Source organism: Carya illinoinensis, chromosome 4 (genome assembly GCF_018687715.1).
Source record: "Carya illinoinensis cultivar Pawnee chromosome 4, C.illinoinensisPawnee_v1, whole genome shotgun sequence".
NCBI lineage: Eukaryota > Viridiplantae > Streptophyta > Magnoliopsida > Fagales > Juglandaceae > Carya > Carya illinoinensis.
In genome coordinates, this window is record NC_056755.1 from 14,206,769 (window position 1) to 14,226,454 (window position 19,686).

Here is a 19,686-nt window from a genome sequence, read left to right on the forward strand (position 1 = left end):
AGGCATTGAAAAAGACAGAACAAAGAATAAGGACCAAAAATAGAAGCTGACCAACTTGATCCTTAATTAGATACGTGTTTCTTTCTAATCACAAAATACATGTTTGCAATTCCTTTGACCAACTAGACCCATGCCATTTTCTTCGTCATGGGTCTAGTTGCAATTCCTTTGTTGCCTGGAAACGTCATCTGTCAATTTATTATCATGACTTATTTCTTTTCTCTTTTCCATGGTTGTTGACCTTTTGCTCTGCGTTATCGTGACGTTGGAAGTTCAAAAGACAACAACAATTGAGAAAGATGCAAATGTTCCACTATTAACGTCATTAATCAAGGTCAAAATTAGACTAGCTAGTACTGGAGTTTCCTGATCATTATTTTTCATGTGCAGTATATGTTCATGACGGTGGCCACCCTACTAAACTCGTTATTTTATTTATTAAATATAGTGATGGAATATTGTACAAGTGTCTCACATGTACATTCTTATTAAAAAATAGTGGGATCTATTCTTACAAAATTAATTTTTTATATAGGTTAATTTTATATTTACTCATTTTTTTTTTTAAAAGAGGTGTGCAACACAATTTATGACTGCAATTAAATATCATTTCTCTTTTATTTGAGCCTAAATTAAATTATCTACAGTATAAACTTTAATTGCTTCCATCTTAATACATATTCAGTGGCATGCAATAACTGTTACCAACTTGGTGATGATGGCTTTCAATTCATGTATATCCACCTTTTTTTTTATCGTCAGTACGTGGCCCCATATAACTGTTACCTTTTTGTGCCATATATTGCTTGTTCGAATGGAATTCCATAAGGTTACGTATCTCAAATGAACCATGATTTCTAATCCAAGATTTTCATCATGAAAAGCTCAAGATCTTGTTTGGCCGAAAATTTGGATTATAGACTTGTACAGTACTTCCCATGAGGATTAATAAGATGGCCGGCGTTGAACAGAAGCCTAAAAACTGTTAAGCACGCTAATTAATTGTATTTAATGTTCCACATGCAAAGTTATTGTAGCAGTGTTGAAAAGCATGCATGATCTCAAGCCTCCGGACGAATTTCAATGTTAATGAAGGAATTCATGCATGATTTTCCATGACTGGATCTTAGTGGGAGATAGTTCAATACTTTAATTAGGCTTCTCTCTCGCATTCATCTAAGCTAATCACGCACTATTATATTCTAACAATTAATTTCTATATTATAATTTTTAATCTATGATCGGAAGTTTGATGGCATTTTTACATGAATTCGTGGGAACTAATCAATGAAGTAATACTGGATATATAAATTAAATGACCCTCACTATAAGATATTGGGTTTCTTGAGACAAATCATTTGTCTCAAGAAATCCAATTTTTGTCTCTGTTTTGTCTTGAAAAGCCTGTCTCAAAAAGTATCTTGGGACACAGAACCTAAGATCTCGAGAAACTAACTGTTGTATTCGGGGAGAGAATGCATGAATCGGGAGAAACTGATGTAAGATGCAAATTAATACTCATTGGAAACATACGTCCACTCTAGGGCTTGTCCCATGAGTTAGGTTATCCAAGTTAGCTGTGGATAGAGTGATGGTGTATCTAGAAGATTGAGACACATCTCTAATGGCTTTAGAGACTTGAGGAGTAACTAGAAACACCATATTGCTGAGGTTGGTCAAAGGAGGAAACTAATGGAGTGGTAACTAAGACATTGAGCTTATTCTAAGTCTGTAATATTTGCAGACGAGTTTCCTTATGGATCAACTCATTGATAGCAATATCTAGGGGAGGAATCAAAGTGCAAATAAGTAGTTGACCATGGATCGGCTCAAAGTCATACTATAGGGCCATGAGAAGCTGATCAACGAATGACATACATTTCAGCATCAACGGCATCCGTCTAGAGTGGGTTTGAGATATCAATCTAATCCAAATGTGATGAAGGCAATCAAAAAATTCATTGATAGGTTGGACAGACTCTTTTCTGAGCTGATACAACTTGACCATAAATTGGTACTCTCTAATCCCATGAGGTTTAGCATAATGCCTGGCTAACATGGTCCAAGCAGATAGAGCGTCATCAAAGCTACCAAGTAGGTTGGAGATAGTCGGAATAGAAGTATTGCGCATCCAAGTAACGATCTGGTGATTATGGCTATCCCATTTAAGAAGATGTAGCTGAAATTATTTTTCTTGTTCATCTCCTTTTTGTACTGGCTTTGTCCAATCACCCATGCAATAGAACCAAAGTTAATGGCCTTTAAAAAAGCTGCGAATAGACTGAGACCACACCAAATAGTTTTACCATCTAGTACAAAATGAATAAGAAGAAGAATCTCATTGTTCTGAGCCATTATGGGACCAAATATGCAAAAATAGACTGCAAAAGTGAGATTAGCACATGAAAATATGCAGAAAACACCTAGATCTAAAAGTTAATTTTGTGGTCAAAGTCAATAGCCAACGGTCAATAATGTTGACATGGAAGGCCACCAACGTGGTAGGACGATGTGGCTGCTAATGAGACTGGGCCAACTTGGCAGTTGTTGGTGAAGCCACGTGGCACAATGGTTGGCGTAAGCAAATAGGCCCACGTGTGTGTGCATGGTTGTGTATCTGCAGGGTGTGTGTAGCATGTGAGGTGTGTGGGTGGTGCGGTAGAAACCTCATACAATGTTTGGGGGTAGGTGCAAGCTCCCAATCTGACTAATTTTGATAGTGTTGTATCGGTCTAAATGAGATCTTCCTAAAGATATGTCGTATAATTAGAATACAACTTTAGGCACAAGATTTTGCAATTTTGTAACTATGTTATGATAGTGAGCAAAACTTAGATGGCTTAGACATAGAAGACAAAGGTAGCAGACGAATACTGGGAAGGACAAAAACTACTAGAAATTAAAGGATTAGAGTAGTGTCTCTGATGCCATGTTAGAATTGTATTACTCAATTCTATATATTTTGTGCTATACAATATGACCTATATATATGAGGTTAAAGGCTATATAAGGGTTTCACTTAAGCGATGTGGGACTAATTCATATACACTAACACTAGCATATACACTAACATTGAAGACATGAAAGGATGAATTAATATGAGGCAAGTGATTCCTAGGTGAGGAAGCGTATGTTAAAAAGAAAGGGATTTGTCAAACCTTGGTTAGATAGTGATTGCCAATTTCTAAGTGAGGGTTAGAAAACTACGATTCGGTCAAGTGTTGTTTTTATTAACATTGATGGACACAAAAATTAACAAATGTCTTATCTCTAAATAACTCATACCATGCTATTAATTTAAAAAATATATATTGCATAAGAAGCGCCTAAACCTAAGTACCGAAAGCATAATGGGTATTGGCAAAACTTTCTTATTTTAAAATTTATATGACAATTTGAGAATTATAAGAAATTTTTAGGTGATTTTATATTATTTGCTTCCCTCCTAATGGATGGTACCTAGATAGAAGAGAAGAATGTGGTGTAGCATTTATGGAAAGATGAAGAATGATCTGGGAGGGGGTTGTAAAATATCAAATTAGATTTTGTGATATGGCGGCTTGGAGTAGAACCCTTGAGGAACTGAACTGGTTCCTGTCGGGCAGAGAAGTCTAGGTTAAGGTGTTGTCGTGGGCTGAAGAAACATGGGCCTTATAGTGGGCTGCTGAAGAATGAAGATTACGGGCCTTGTGATAAGCTAAATGGGCCCAGCTATATTAGTTATCTGTTTTGTTATACTTGCTATTGTAAGGGCCTTAAGCCCATTCTAGAGTAAGGACTTATTAGTAATTCAGTATTTCTAGTATATTAACAGACATGTGAGTCACGCCTGAGATATCTGGAGAATTATTGTACTATTACTTTGTGGAGGTGCTTTCCCTCGAAGAAAGCGTGGCACTCTATTATGGAAAGGAATTCAGTTATTTCCTTCATCACTCATTTACAACTTAATTTCTAGAACATTCTATTACAAGTGGTATCCCAGAGCCCAGGTCCTACTTTTCATCCTATCAATGGCGGAAGGAACACGTGAATGAACATGTTTGAAAGACCTTCAGGAAGGCTTTACCTCCTTCAAGAAGTCTATTGAATCACAGATGAGCACGTTTGGTGTGGAGCTAATGGCAGTGTGTAGAAAAATGGACGAAATGATGCAACAGTTCACCTCATTGGCCTCAGATTTGAAAAATGGCAATGTACACAAGTCACAAAACCTGAATAACAATGGGGACAAAAGTGAACAACAAATGTTACCTCATGCAGGTGATATCTTACCCCGTTCCATCCGGCTGGAATTTCCCATGTTTGATGGTAATGACCCCCATGCCTGGCTATACAAGGTAAAACAATTTTTTAAGTTCCATAATACATTGCCTGAGCACCGTTTGAGATTAGTGTCCTTTCATATGGCTGGACAGGCCTTAATCTAGTTTCAAGGCCTTGATGAGTCTGGGTTATTGGGTGAGTGGGAGGAGTTTGTCAATGCTCTCCTTATACAGTTTGGCCCTTGTAGTTTGGATGACCCTATGGAACAACTCACTAGGATAAGGTAGGTGGGAACTATCGATGAATATAAGTCTGACTTTGAATTGCTTGCTAATCACCTCAGGCGATTGTCTGAAATAGATACACTTAGTTGTTTTGTCAGTGGACTCATTGATGATATTCGTTTGACGATGAAAATGTTTAATCCTACAAATTTAATCGCAGCTTATCGTCTTGCTCATATCCAAGAGGAAAAAGTACACCTCCATCAAAAGCCTTCCACCCGGTCTCCCTCAATCTCCTATACTGAACCAGCAAACACTAAATATAAACCTTCACAAACCCAGCCTATCATAAAACCGAGCCCCTCCTTTAACAAATCTGTAGTGCCTGTTCATAAAATCAGTCCAACCCAAATGAAACTAAGAAGAGAAAAAGGCTTGTGTTATCATTGTGACTCTAAATGGCACCCAGGCCATCGTTGTAACAGTCCTAAGTTGTATTTGATTGAAGAGGTAGAGGATGATTGTGACAAGTCTTTTGAGGCTACTGGCCAGCCCTCTTACCAGTCCACTGAAAAAGGGCCGTGTAATGAGAAAAAGGTTCCTGAAATTTCATTGCATGCCATCATTGGTTCTAGGAACCCTAAGACTATGAGGGTAAAAGGCAAGATTGGGAGTCAATGGGTGGTAATTCTTATTGATTCAGGAAGTACACATAACTTCCTGGATCCAGCAGTTCTATCGAGAGTTCACCTTCCCTTAGTAGAGGAGGATAGAATTAAGGTTAAGGTAGCAAATGGGGAGATGGTGACTAATGAAGGTAAGGCCACAGGTGTGAATGTTTCTATTCAAGGGTCCTGTTTTTCTGGTTGATCTGTATGTTCTTGTGTTGGCTGGATGTGATATGGTCTTGGGAGTGCAGTGGTTGCAAGGTTTAGGCCCGATCTTATGGAATTTCAAAGAATTAACCATGCAATTTATAACTCAACAAGCTGCTATTCAGTTAAAAGGGCTCACTAGCAATACATGGATTGAAGAGGGCCCCATTCACAAAGGTAGTCGATTGGGGAGCAAGGGCATCCTTTTGCAATTCATTGAAACTACAGCCAATCACCAACCCAACCAGCCCCCAGAAAGTATACAGAACCTCCTCAACCACTATTCCGACATTTTTGCCACCCCAAAAGGTTTACTCCCCCATCGTTCCCATGACCATGCCATAAATTTGCAACCTGGAACCAAACCCATTTTTGTCCATCCCTATAGATATCCTTATTTTTAGAAGGATGAGATCGAAAAGATTGTGATGGAGTTGTTGGATTCCGGGGTTATTAGGCCCAGTCAAAGCCCTTATTTCTCACTTGTTTTATTGGTGAGGAAAGCAGATGGAACATGGCGTTTATGTGTTGATTATCGGGCACTAAACAGTGCCACTATTAAGGATAAATATCCTATTCCAGTGGTGGAAAAGTTGTTGGATGAACTACATGGTGCTAAGGTGTTTTCCAAGCTTGACTTACGGTCAGGCCACCATCAAATACGGGAGAAGCCTAAGGACATACCAAAAATTGCTTTCCGGACACACGAAGGGCACTATGAGTTTCTAGTTATTGCCATTTGGCTTAACTGATCCCTCCACCTTCCAGAGCTTAATGAACCAGGTTTTTAAACCATATCTTAGAAAATTCATTTTAGTTTTTCTTGATGATATTTTAGTTTACAGTTCAGATGTAGTAACTCATGTGAACCATTTAAAGATTACTTTTGATGTTTTGAGGCAACACAAGTTGTTTGCTAAAATGAGCAAATGCACCTTTGGCTCAAATGAAGTGTCATACTTGGGCCATCTCATTTCTGGCCAAGGTGTCAGGGCTGACCCGGAGAAGCTGAAAGCAATGTTAGATTGGCTTATTCCACGGACAGTGAAAGATTTAAGAGGCTTTCTGAGCCTCACTGGGTATTACCAAAGGTTTATAAATGGGTATGGGGCCATTACTGTTCGACTAACAGATTTGCTGAAGAAAGAAAATTTTAAATGGAATAGTGAAGCACAAGTTGCCTTTGACAGCCTGAAAATTGCTGTGACCCAGCCCCCTATCCTGACATTACTAGATTTTCAGTCGCCTTTTGTAATCGAGTGCAATGCCTCGGGGGAGGCCATTGGAGCAGTTTTAATGCAAGCAGGGAAACCAATAGCCTTTTTCAGCAAGGCTTTGAAAGGACGGGCTATGAGTTTATCAACTTATGAAAAGGAGCTTTTTGCACTAGTTTTAGCAGTGCAAAAGTGGCGTCCTTATACACTATCTGTGATATCTTTACCTAGTTGCGACTGGGCTGATGAGATTAAGAATTTGTATGCAGGAGACCCTGTTGTACAGGAATTATGGAAAAAGAATCAAGATGGTGACTTAAACAATCCTTATACACTGAAGAATGGACTGCTTTTATACAAGAATAGAATGTACATTCCAGCTAATCAGGGCCTAATTCAGAAGATACTTGAGCTCATTCATAGCAGTCCTATGGGGTTTGACAAGACCCTACATCGATTAAAAAGGGATTTCTATTGGCCTGGCCAGAAAGCTGATGTGAATGCCTTTCTAAGGGAGTGTGACATCTGTCAAGTGGTGAAGGTGGATAACTCTCTCCCTAGCGGGCTTCTATAGCCCTTGCCCATCCCCTCTAAGCTATGGGCAGACATAACGATGGATTTTGTTGAGGGTTGCCCAGTTCTAGAAAATTTAATGCCCTATGGGTGGTGGTGGACAGATTTACAAAGTATGGCCATTTTGTTCCCATTTGTCATCCCTACATTGCTAAGATAGTGGCCCAACTCTTTATGAAACACGTGTTTAAACTACATGGAATGCCACAGTCCATCATTTCTAACAGAGTGCCACACTTTCTTCGAGGGAAAGCACTTCCACAAAGTAACAGTACAATAATTCTCCAGATATCTCAGGCGTGACTCACATGTCTGTTAATATACTAGAAATACTGAATTACTAATAAGTCCTTACTCTAGAATGGGCTTAAGGCCCTTACAATAGCAAGTATAACAAAACAGATAACTAATATAGCTGGGCCCATTCAGCTTATATCAAGGCCCGTGATCTTCATTCTTCAGCAGCCCACTACGAGGCCCATGTTTCTTCAGCCCACAACAACATCTTAACCTAGACTTCTCTGCCCGACAAGAACTGGTTCAGTACGTCAAGGGTTCTACTCCAAGCACCCATATTATCACAGTAGATCATGGGTGGGCAATTTAAAGGAATTGCCAGATCATGATAGAGATGTTGGAGCCATATGACTTCGGTGGTAGCATTGGTGACAGCTTTGAACTCAGCTTCGGTGAATGATCGAGCGATTTTAGGCTGTTTCTTAGATGACCAAGAAACTAAATTTACACCGAGGAATACACAGAACCCCCTTGTGGAACACCGATAATCGGGGTAGCCTGCCCAATCGGTATTGAAAAATGCAGTGAGCTTGAAAGTTGGGATGGTGAGATTTGCAATGCAGTAGTTAATGTATGTTTCAAGTACCTCTAGATTCGCTTTACGGCTTGCCAATGTGGAACTTGGGGATTATGCATGTACTGGCATACCTTGCCAACAGTGTAGGCTAAGTCAGGTCGTGTGAATGAAAGATACTGTAATGATCTGACAGTGCTGCGATATAGAGTGGGGTCTTCAAAAAGATTACCGATGAAGGCACTTAGTTTCTCTGCTATAGCCATTGGAGTCTTTACCCGTTTTGCTAGTGACATATTTGTCCATTGGAGCAGATCAAGAATATACTTCTGTTGTGTAAGAAGTAAGCCATTTGAATTTGGTGTGACTTCGACACCCAGAAAATACCATAAGACACCAAGATTAGTGATAGGAAAATCACTTCGTAGAGCTGTAACGAGATAAGAGATTTTCTGAATTGAAGATCCTATAATCAATAGGTCATCCATGTACACAAGGACACACATCTTGCTAGTTGAAGTTGTGCAAAAAAATAGTGAAGGATCTGTAGTAGAGATACGAAAATCAAGATCAACCAGGCGATTACTTTGGCGTGAGTACCACGCACGTGGTGATTGTCGAACGCCATAGAGGGCTTTATGCAACCTGCAAACATGAGAGGGAAATTGGGGATGAGAAAAACCAGATGGTTGAGTTATAAAAACGATCTCTTGTAATGGTCCATGCAAGAAGGCATTTTGAACGTCATATTGACGTATTGGCCAGTGATTTGTAACGGCAAGTGCAAGAAAAAGCCAGACAATGGTTGGCTTCATGACAGGGCTGAAAGTCTCTTCAAATTCAATGTTGGACTACTGGAGGAAACCCTTTGCCACAAGACGGGTTTTCTGCCATTGTAGAGAACCATTGGCTGTAACAATGTTGGACGCTGCAGTTGATGGAACTAAGGACCACGTACGATTGGCAAGAAGAGCATTAAACTCGTGTGCCATGGCTTCCCGCCATTCATGATGCTGCTAAGCAACTGTATAACTAGTTGGTGTTTCTAGAATATCAGATGAGATGGAAATGAGAGCACGAGGAGGTGGCCACTTGACTATTCCATCTGTGTATTGACGTGGTCGGAGAGCATTGGTGTGTGACCTTGTGATCATTGCAAGTGCAGGCTGTGGAGTAGCAGATGAATGAGAATCCTACATACTTGGTGATGATCGAGAGGTAGGGGATGAATGTGGTGGGTCCAAGACTGAAGGAGAGGAGGAATTGGGTTCAGATTGGGTTGGAGAAGGATTTAAGTGGAATAGAGAAAGGTCTGTGTGAGTTGGAGGAGAAGTGGGCTTGAGTTTAGTAGCATTAATGAAGGGAAAAATTGCCTCATTAAATTGAACATCAATGGATGTATAAATAGCCCATAGACAAATTATAGTAGAGGAACCCCTTGTGAGATGGACCAAGACCAAGATAAGCAAATGGAATGGATTGGTGATTAAATTTGTGGGAGTTATAAGGTGAGGTAAGGGGCCAACATTCCAAACCAAATACACGCAGGGCTTTATAGTCTGGATGTTTTTGGTGAATTAGAAAATAAGGGGATGAATTACTAAGGGATGGGGAGGGTAAGATGTTGATTAAATGGACGGCATGGGTGAATGCAAAAGGCTAGAAATGAATTGGAATTGAAGCATGAGCAAGAAGGGCCAAGCCCGTATCCACAATGTGACGGTGTTTCCGTTCGATAATGCCATTTTGTGTGTGAGTGTGAGGGCATGTTATTTGATGTATGATTCCATGAGTTTCTAAGTATTGAGAGAAGGGTCGGAATTCACCGCCCCAATCAGATTGAAATTGTTTAATTTTTGTTTGAAATTGAAGTTCAACCTGATTTTTAAATTTAATGAAATAATCGAGAGCTTGAGATTTAGTTTTGAGAGGAAAGAGCCAAGTGGAAGTAGGGAAGGAGAATGAGGCAGAACCAGAATGGGATATGGGAATTATGGAGCCATTGCCAACACTTAAGGAATCATCACCATGGTACTCGGCAGCTTGCAAATTCAAGTTGGACAAGTCACTTGTGATATGATGCGTTCCTACTGTGTTAGGATACTAGCTAGAATCTGAAGCATAGTTGGAGGTATAGTTTGCAGAGGTTGGTGATGAGGGAGTGTACGCCTGGTTGAAGCGGTAAATGTAAGTTATGGCAGAGTGCCCTTGGCGGTTTCAAACCTGGTACACCAAACGAGTGCCATTATGTGTAAATTGGGTATTACCGTGATTACCTCCAGGTGGTTCACGACCACGATTTGAGTGACCACGCCCACGATTGTTACAACCCCATCAATTGCCTCAACCACGTTGATTTTTAGCCGTGTACTGAGCAGATGCTTCAGTGGGAAAAAGGCTAGTTTCATTATGGTGTATCATTCGGGCTTCATGTGCAAGTAGATGGCTAAGAATTTCATTTGGAGAAATAGGAGTGACGCAGGAAGTAACAGAAGTAACAAGACCGTTATATTCAGGCCTAAGGCCAGCAAGAAGATAAGGAACAAAATCCTCACAAGGTAAGGGACGTCCCGCGGCAGCCATTGTATCTGCTAAAATCTTAGCATTACGAAAGTCAACCGAGATTTTATTGGTTCCTTTCTTGAGGGAGGCTTAGGAGTTGCCATGGACGTTAGTCCTTTAGGCTCTTGATACCATGCTAGAAGAAATGGACTCTACTATTGATCATATATATTTCCGTGAAGGAAAACTTTACAGTGATGCCTTAATATAGGCATGACTACAATGAAAGAGGTTTTGTACAGAGAATATTCTAGCCTAGGTAAGGTTTGATACAAGAGGGATCATGCAGACTAGGTGAAACCGTTACATGATTCTACTAACCTCCTTTGGCTGTGATCCTTTAGCTATGGTGACAGTCTGCTCCTTAACACTTATGGACCACTGATTGACCTAATTAGCACATTTTTTAAATAAAGGAAATTATAACCTTTCAACGGGCTTCTAATTAATCAATTAATTAATTGTGGGGATTGGGAGAAAAATAGGTTGGCCTACTACCTATATGGCCTACATTGGACATAAATGTTGTTATGAGTACAACCCGAGTCCCTTATAACCTTAAGGACTCAATATCAAAATCCAATCCAAAGAAATACAATACAATGAGATAAAGATAACCAGATTAGCAAGATTAATCAGTAAATCAACAAGAGATAAGAAAAAAGATTAAAGAAAACCGAAATACACAAAAAGATTACGTGGTTCGGCCCTAATGGCTTATATCCATTGTAGGAACAGTCTCAGAGATCATTTTATTGATGAATCTTCAAAGCCAATGTGCCAATATACGAGATTGAACCAATACCGAGCCAAACCAAGCCACAAGAAATGGCTTCATTTTACCCTCGACAAAGCCCTAGCTCTCTCTCTACTCAGACTCACCAAATCACTCAGAGACAACAGAATGCACAAAATAAAATCCCACGGGAATCCTAATACAAAGACCTTCATATATATATATATACATGCTCAAGAGATTACACCACGTGGTTAGATCGAACGGCCCCCTTCACTTTTCATCTTTATTTTAGATGCCACCGTTTAGTACACACGTGCTCTGCACATGTCCTCAACACTGCATATATAAGAGCTGCTGCTTATCACCGAGTGTATCATTTATTTTCCGCATGCACATAAGTTAGTATAACATAGTGATCGTAAAATAATTGACACACATGACCAATATTCACAAATGTCTTTGGTGAGGGTTAATCATTTTTGTCCAAGTGATGAAAAGTCCTAAAAAAAAAATGTTAAAGGGCTTTTAAGTAAGCAACCAAAGGGAATGAATCCCACTAATCTGATAGAGAAGTTGCTCAAACTATGAATTAATTAACTCTTTTAACATATATTATATGCATGGTTTTCCATGATGAGATCTTAGTGGGAGACAGTTGGATAGTTTAGTTAGGCTTCTCTCTCACATTGATATTACCCACTCTTATATTCTAACAATTTTGTAGATTACAAATTTTATATCTATTGGACATTTGATGACATATTTACATATTGAATTTGAGGAAACTCAATGTATTGAATGGAATTAGACTTTAAGGGTGAGCTATTGTACCCGGCCCATTGGCCTATCTACCCAAACTCACAAGCTATTGGGCCGACTACCCTCTCACTAATATCGAGTAGGAAGGCAGATCAAAATTTATGAAATAGAAAAGCGGATGGGGTGGGCATGGATACCGACCAGCACACTCGCCCCCTACTATGTAAGTGAAAAAGCCCTAATTTTACCTCATTGCTATTTTCTCTTCCTTATTCTCAATCTCTACTACTACTTAGACTTTATCTTCTTCTTTCATTCTTCATCTACTTCAGCTCTCTTATTCTTCTCCTTCTCTCATTCTCATTCTCCTCCTCTTTCTTCTAGCTTTCTTCTTACAGATTTATGGTTGTGGGCCACTCGAGCTGGTTGTGGCCGAGAGACCCATGACCATGCCTATCAGTCTTTACAGCCTATGACCAAGACTTGGTTGTGCGTCTTTGTGGGACCCATGGCCAAGTCGTGACCATGGGTGGTGCTATAGGTCTTTAGAGCCCCACAGCCAAGTCATGATCGTGGGTTTTTGCAACCCAGGGCCAAGTCGTGACCATGAGTTTTTGCAACCAGCAACCAAGCCAGAGTATTGAGTGCTCGCAATCCATGGCCCTGGTTTGACCTTCTGTATCTTTGTAAGAACCCACGTCCAAGACAGTCATGGGTAAGTTGTTCTTTCATATCTATATATATATATATTTTGAAATTTATGGTTGGATCTATGTATTTGAAGTTTGGTCTGCATTTGGGGATTTGAATGTGAAGACTTGGGATTCTGTGGGTATGTCTATTTGGAGTTTTGTTGGGCAAAGTATAAACGATAGGTTGAAAATTTGCCCATCCGTTAGACATGGGCGGATAGATAACGACTCAAAGTTGGGCTAGGATTGGAATGGAAAATGACCAACCCGCCCATGCAGGTGCAAGTGCGGAGGGTAAGGGATGGGGCAACCCACCCAACATTTTCCACCTTGCCCATGCGGGTCTAGGTAGTGGGGGAGGGTGCTACCCTCCTTACCCCATGTTAAAATGGCCTTCTCTCTCTATAGGAATGTTTTGTGATGCCTTTTACAATTGCTACTTGGATACTAATCATAAGTTGATGATTTATTTTATATATATATTTTGGGTTTTTGGGATTGCCTTGAGATCAAAGATAGTGATAATGGAAATGTACATGCTTAGGTTTGAGTTTTAATTTTTAACTCGCCCATATGGGTGTAGGGAGTGAGGTAGTGTACTACCAACCCAACCCAACCCCTAGATAAAATGGATCACTTCTCTCTGGAAATGTTTTGTGATGCATTGTACAATTGCTACTTCGATGCTAATTATAAGTTGATGACTTTTTTTTTTATTCGTTTTGGGTTTGTGGAATTGCCTTGAGATTGTAGATAATGATAATTGAATTATGCAGCATGTCAATAATTTATTTTTTATTTGTATTTCTTTTAAAACGTTACTTATTTTGCATTTTCTTTATCAAACGAGTATATGAGGTTGAGACAGCAAGAGTTGGAGTCTCACTTGGAGTGATAGTTTGATTTAGAGACGCGTTTGCAGAAGCAACAGAGAGATTAGGAGGAAAGAATACACAATGAAGTCCAAAAACAAGTGTAGAGGGAGATGATAGTCTAGATAGAGCATATTATATTACTGTAGCAGAATCACGGCAGGCGAGGAAAGAAGAAGAAATGAAAGTAATTCAATTTTCTCATTGCGTAGAACTTTTAATATATAATTTTGTAACTATATAAAATATTGTTAGTTGTTAATTTGATGGTATAATATGATCATACAATTTGTATGTTTTTTAATTTAATGAAGTTAGTATATTTGATTTCTACGTTTGAATGTATATAACAAATGTCCGAATGTTGGTTCACATTCAAACTAACAATCGAACATAATTACACAAAATTATGAAATAATATTCGAATGTACGACCCAACCTTCGAATGTACTCACCCTAAAAACAAACACAACATTTGATTGTTTAAACGATTAACGTTCAAACTAACTCCGCACGTACCACTTGTGTTCGAACGTAAATATCATATGTTTGAACCATAATTAACGAACGTCAACTTTTTTCGTACAAATGTCAATCGGTCAGATTAATGTTCGAATGTTCTGTTGGATGTTTGAACGTTGCAATCTGTGACAGATTTTAGCCGTCACAAAAAACTCTACATTCGAACGTTACATCAAACAGAAGATCTCCAACCGATACTAAAAATATTTTTTGTGATAGTTGAATAGTAATCTGTAACCAATTGTTTTTTGTGATGCACATTAGGTAACAGTAGTCGTGATAGTTTCGAACCGTCACCAAATGTCTTCAGTGACATTTTAGTCATTTTTTGTGATGGTTTTCTCTGTGACAAAAGACCAATTGTATTGTAGTGAATGTACATGCTTATGCTTGAATTTTCTTGAAACCAAATTTTACATATATGGTTTTACAAAATTCTATACCGCCAAACCGAGGAAATCGAAAGAGTATCTATCTATAGTACGTGAAAAAAAAAAAAATGTTGATTTTCATGTGTTTATCACAAATGTAAAATATTGTGAATTAGACTCCGTAATTGTTTTGTTTTGTTTTTTTTTTTTTCCCCAAAAGATACGAGTAATCTTTTGTCCATAATGATCATCGCTATGAATTAATGCGCGATCTTTTATAAGAAACATTCAACCCCTAGCTAGCAATGTTATGTGGAAATTATAATATGTTCTAATTTTGTCATTTATTTTGATTAATTTAAATTTTTAATATAAGTGATAATTCTTATATGCATTTTCCAAAACATGAATATGAGCAAATTAAAATGTGAGTTTGTCCTTCTTAGAATAGTAATCATTTACATCCAGTGTATGTTTCTACTCTGCATATCAATGTACATGTAAATGTTATATTTCTTTAATTAATTTACTTTTAACGTACACAAGAATGGGAAATGGTGATGAATGGTCAACCAATCGCATAGCTCCTCATGATGTAGTGCGTCGTTTAGACTTTAGGGTGGTAAAATACGTATGTATGTATGGACATTGTTCTACGCACATTAATTAAGAGGTAATTTTTAGGGTTGGTATCGTACATTTGGCGCATGGACACAGCTTCTAGTTTAGGGTTTGCTAATTTTTCATTAGTTTGAGCCATATATGTAGTAGATGTTATTGAAATGATCACATGGTGAATTACTGAATGCATTCCTTATTCGGTATTGGTAGGCATTGATGGAGACAGAACAAGAAGAACCAAAAATAGAAGCTGACCAACTTGATCCTTAATTAGATACGTGTTTCTTTCTAATCACAAAATACATGTTTGCAATTCCTTTGACCAGCTAGACCCATGCCATTTTCTTCTTATAAGATCAAGCTGGAAGGAATCTATCCGGCTAGCTTCACGTGTTGCTGCCTGGAAACTTCGTCTGTCAATTTATTCATGACTTAATTTCTTTTCTCTTTTCCATGGTTGTTGACCCTTTAGCGGATCTGCGTCATCATGACGTTGGAAGTTCAAAAGACAACAACAATATTTTAGAAAGATGCAAATGTTGCACTATTGAAGTACGTCATTAATTAATCAAGGTCAAAATTAGACTACCTAGTACTGGAGTTTCCTGATCATTATTTTTCATGTGCAATATATGCTCATGACGGTGGCCACCTTATTAAATTAGTTATTTTATTTTAAATAATATTAGATATAGATTTATAGTTATAAATTGTGCAAGTGTCGCATATTTTTATTGAGAAAAAAATAGAATGTATTATCACAAAATTAATTTTTTCATGTGAATTTTATATTAACTCACTTTTTTCAAAAGAAGTGTGTGGCGTTTACGTATTTTATGACTTCAAATGTATATAATTTCTCTTTCATTTTATCCTAAATTAAATTATCTACAGTATAAACTTTGCTTCCATCTTCATACATATTCAGTGGCATGCATATAACTGTTACCAACTTTGTGATGGCTTTCAATTATCCACCTTTTTTTTTCTTTTTTTATCATTATTACGTGGCCACATGGTCAAGGATCACTCGATCTTACCTTTTTGTGCCATATATTGCTTGTTCGAATGGAATTCCATAAGGTTACGTACGTTTTAATTGAAGAATCAGATTTAGAATTGAATCTCAAATGAACCATGATTTCAAATCCAAGATTTTCATGAAAAGCTCAAGATCTTGTTTGGCATTGGTGTAAATCCAAATCCCATGCGGATTAATAAGATGGGGTTGATCAGAAGTCTAAAAACTGTTATGCACGCTAATTGTATTAATTTTGTGACTAGGTGGTCACAAATGGGACAGTACTGTGGGAACCTCTTATTCAAACAAACAGGCAAAGTTTTTCAAAGTACCAAACGACCCAGCATGACCTAATTTAATGTTCCACATGCAGATTTATTGTAGCAGTACTGTTGAAAAGCATGCATGATCGATCACTACTTCAAGAAAAGCTCTCAAGCATCCGGATGAATTTCAGTGTAAAGGAAGGAATGCATGCATGATTTTCCATATATGACTGGATCTTAGTGGGAGACAGTTCGATACTTTAATTAGGCTTCTTTCTCGCATTCATCTCACTCACTGTTACCATACTCTAACAATTAATTTGTATATTATAAATTTTAATCTATGACCGAAGTTTGATGGCATTTTTTATTAGAGATAGTATTATATTGTTTTTCTGTATTCTGTTATAGTGTTATAGGACTTTCTGTTAGATTATTTAAATTTTACTTTCCAGCCAATTATCCACTTGCTGTAAATAGTATATAAGCTATACTATCATTTCATGTAAAAGATAATTCGAGAAATACAATTCAGTGCTCTGCATATTTCTTGGCTTCACTCTTTACATGGTATCAGTTTGAAAACACCTTTCCGCGCAAATCATCATGACTTCTGATTTCAATTTATCTGTCTCATCTCCCACTCCTGAGTCCTCTGATTCATCCAGTCCTTACTATCTCCATAATGGAGATAGTCCTGGATCCATTCTTGTCACTCAAATTCTTGTTGGTGACAATTATAACACTTGGCGTAGGTCTATGATCATGGCTCTCACTGCCAAGAACAAGGTAGGATTTGTCAATGGCTCCATTGTCAAACCATCTGATACTTCTCCTCTGTTACCTCTTTGGACTCGATGCAATAATATGATCCTTTCTTGGATTCTTAATTCTCTTTCTAAAGAGATTGCTGCTAGCGTGATCTATGTTGATTCTGTTAGAGATATGTGGTCTGACCTTCAAGAAAGGTTTTCTCAAAGCAATGGCCCTCGGATCTATCAATTGCAGAAGTCAATTGCCTCTCTCATGCAAAATGATCTCTCTGTCAGTGCCTATTTTACTCAAATGAAGGGTTTATGGGATGAATTGATGAATTATAGACCCTTACCTGTCTACTCATGTGGAGGTCCACGTACATTGATGGACATGCATCAACAAGACTATGTTATGCGCTTCTTGATGGGGCTCAATGACTCTTTTTCACAGATTCGTGGACAGATACTGCTCATTGATCCTCTTCCTCCTATCAACAAGGTTTTTTCTCTTGTTCTTCAAGAAGAGCGCCAAAGAGATATTGGATCTGTTCTGGTTCCTCACATTCCATCTGCTGCACTCTCTTTTGCAGCAAAATCTGTCCATCAAACTAAACCTTCCACTCGAAAAGATAGGCCTATTTGTTCCCATTGTTCTGTTCCAAGGCATACAATTGATAAGTGTTTCAAGTTACATGGATATCCTCCTGGATATCGCTCCAAAGGGAAATTCTCTACTCCATCATCTTCAGCTCATCAAGTTGTTGCTGATTCCTCATCTCAATTTCCCCTTACACCACAACAATGCCAACAACTCTTGGCTCTTCTCAATCCTGAGTCACATGTTCCTCAGACAGCAAATGTGACTTCTCCTATTGATCATCTTTCAGGTATATCTTCTGTTTTTTCCATAAACACTGTTTCTCCCTTGAATATTACTCCTAATGATTGGATTATAGATACTGGTGCTACGGATTATATGGTCCATTCCACCTCCCTTTTTACTTCCTTTCATTTTGCACACAATGCATTTGTTAAAATGCCTAATGGCATTTCTGCACCGGTGACACACATTGGTTCCATTCATCTATCTCCACATCTTATCTTACATAATGTTTTGTGTGTCCCTTCATTTCAATTCAATCTTCTTTTTGTCAGTCAACTAACCAGATCTACTTCTTGTTGTCTCATTTTTTCTGGCAATGTTTGCTATATATAGGACCTCACCCATTGGAGAACGATTGGGAAGGGTAAAGCCATAGGAGGATTATACATACTGCATAAACCAGCTGCTAATGTCACTCTTCCTTGTACTCAATTTTTCAATTCTGCTTTTGTTTCTCATTCTAATAACTCTGAATTTGATGTTTGGCATAAAAGGTTGGGTCATCCCTCCTTTTCTCGAATAAAATTGTTGTCATCTGTTGTACCTACTGCTTCTATCAATAAAAATGATACTCTGTGTTCAATCTGCCCTCTTGCTAAGCATAAAAGATTGCCATTCCCTTCTCACAGTGAACATCATTCTTCTTCTCCATTTCAACTTATACACTGTGACATATGGGGCCCCTTTCAATATCAGTCATTAGATGTTTTTAAGTATTTCTTAACCATTGTAGATGACTTTTCCCGTAGCACTTGGGTATATTTGATGAAATATAAATCTGAAACTCGAGTGTTGCAGAACTTCATTAACATGGTCAATACTCAGTTTAATTCTTCCATTAAGACCATTAGAACAGATAATGGTACTGAATTTGCTATGCCTCAATTCTTTTCTTCCAAAGGAATCATTCATCAGCTATCTTGTGTAGCTACTCCTCAACAAAACTCAGTTGTTGAAAGAAAGCACCAGTATATTCTCAATGTTGCTCGTGCTCTTTTCTTTCAATCCAATGTTCCTATAATTTTTTGGTCTGATTGTATTGTTACAGCAGTTTACTTGATCAACAGAATCCCTTCTCCTTTGCTATCAAATAAAACACCATATGAATTACTTTTTCACAAACCACCTTTTCTCATCTCAAAGTGTTTGGCTCTCTTTGTTATGCATCAACACTAGCTCATAATCGATCCAAATTTGCCCCTCGAGCTAGAAGATGCATTTTCATTGGCTATCCTTTTGCCATTAAAGGCTACAAACTTTATGATCTTGATAACCATACTACCTTTATCTCTCGAGATGTTGTTTTTCACGAACACATCTTTCCCTTTCATTCTCTCAAATCATCTCTTACTGATCCACCACCTCATTCTCCTGTTTTTCCTGTCCCTATTTCTGATCAACATGTTCCATTTCCTGATCTACCTGCTTCCCTTATTGCTCATACAGAACCTGTTCCTTTGCATACAGAATCTGTTCCTTTGCATGCAGCACCTGTCCCTCCTCATTCAGACTCCAATTCTTCTATCCCTAATGAATTACCTTCCATACCAGATCCTTCTATTCTTAGAAGGTCTTCTCGAGTGCATAAACCACTTGGTTACCTGCAGGATTTTCATTGCCATTCGGCTTCCTCACAGGTTTGCTCTTCTCCATCTACTTC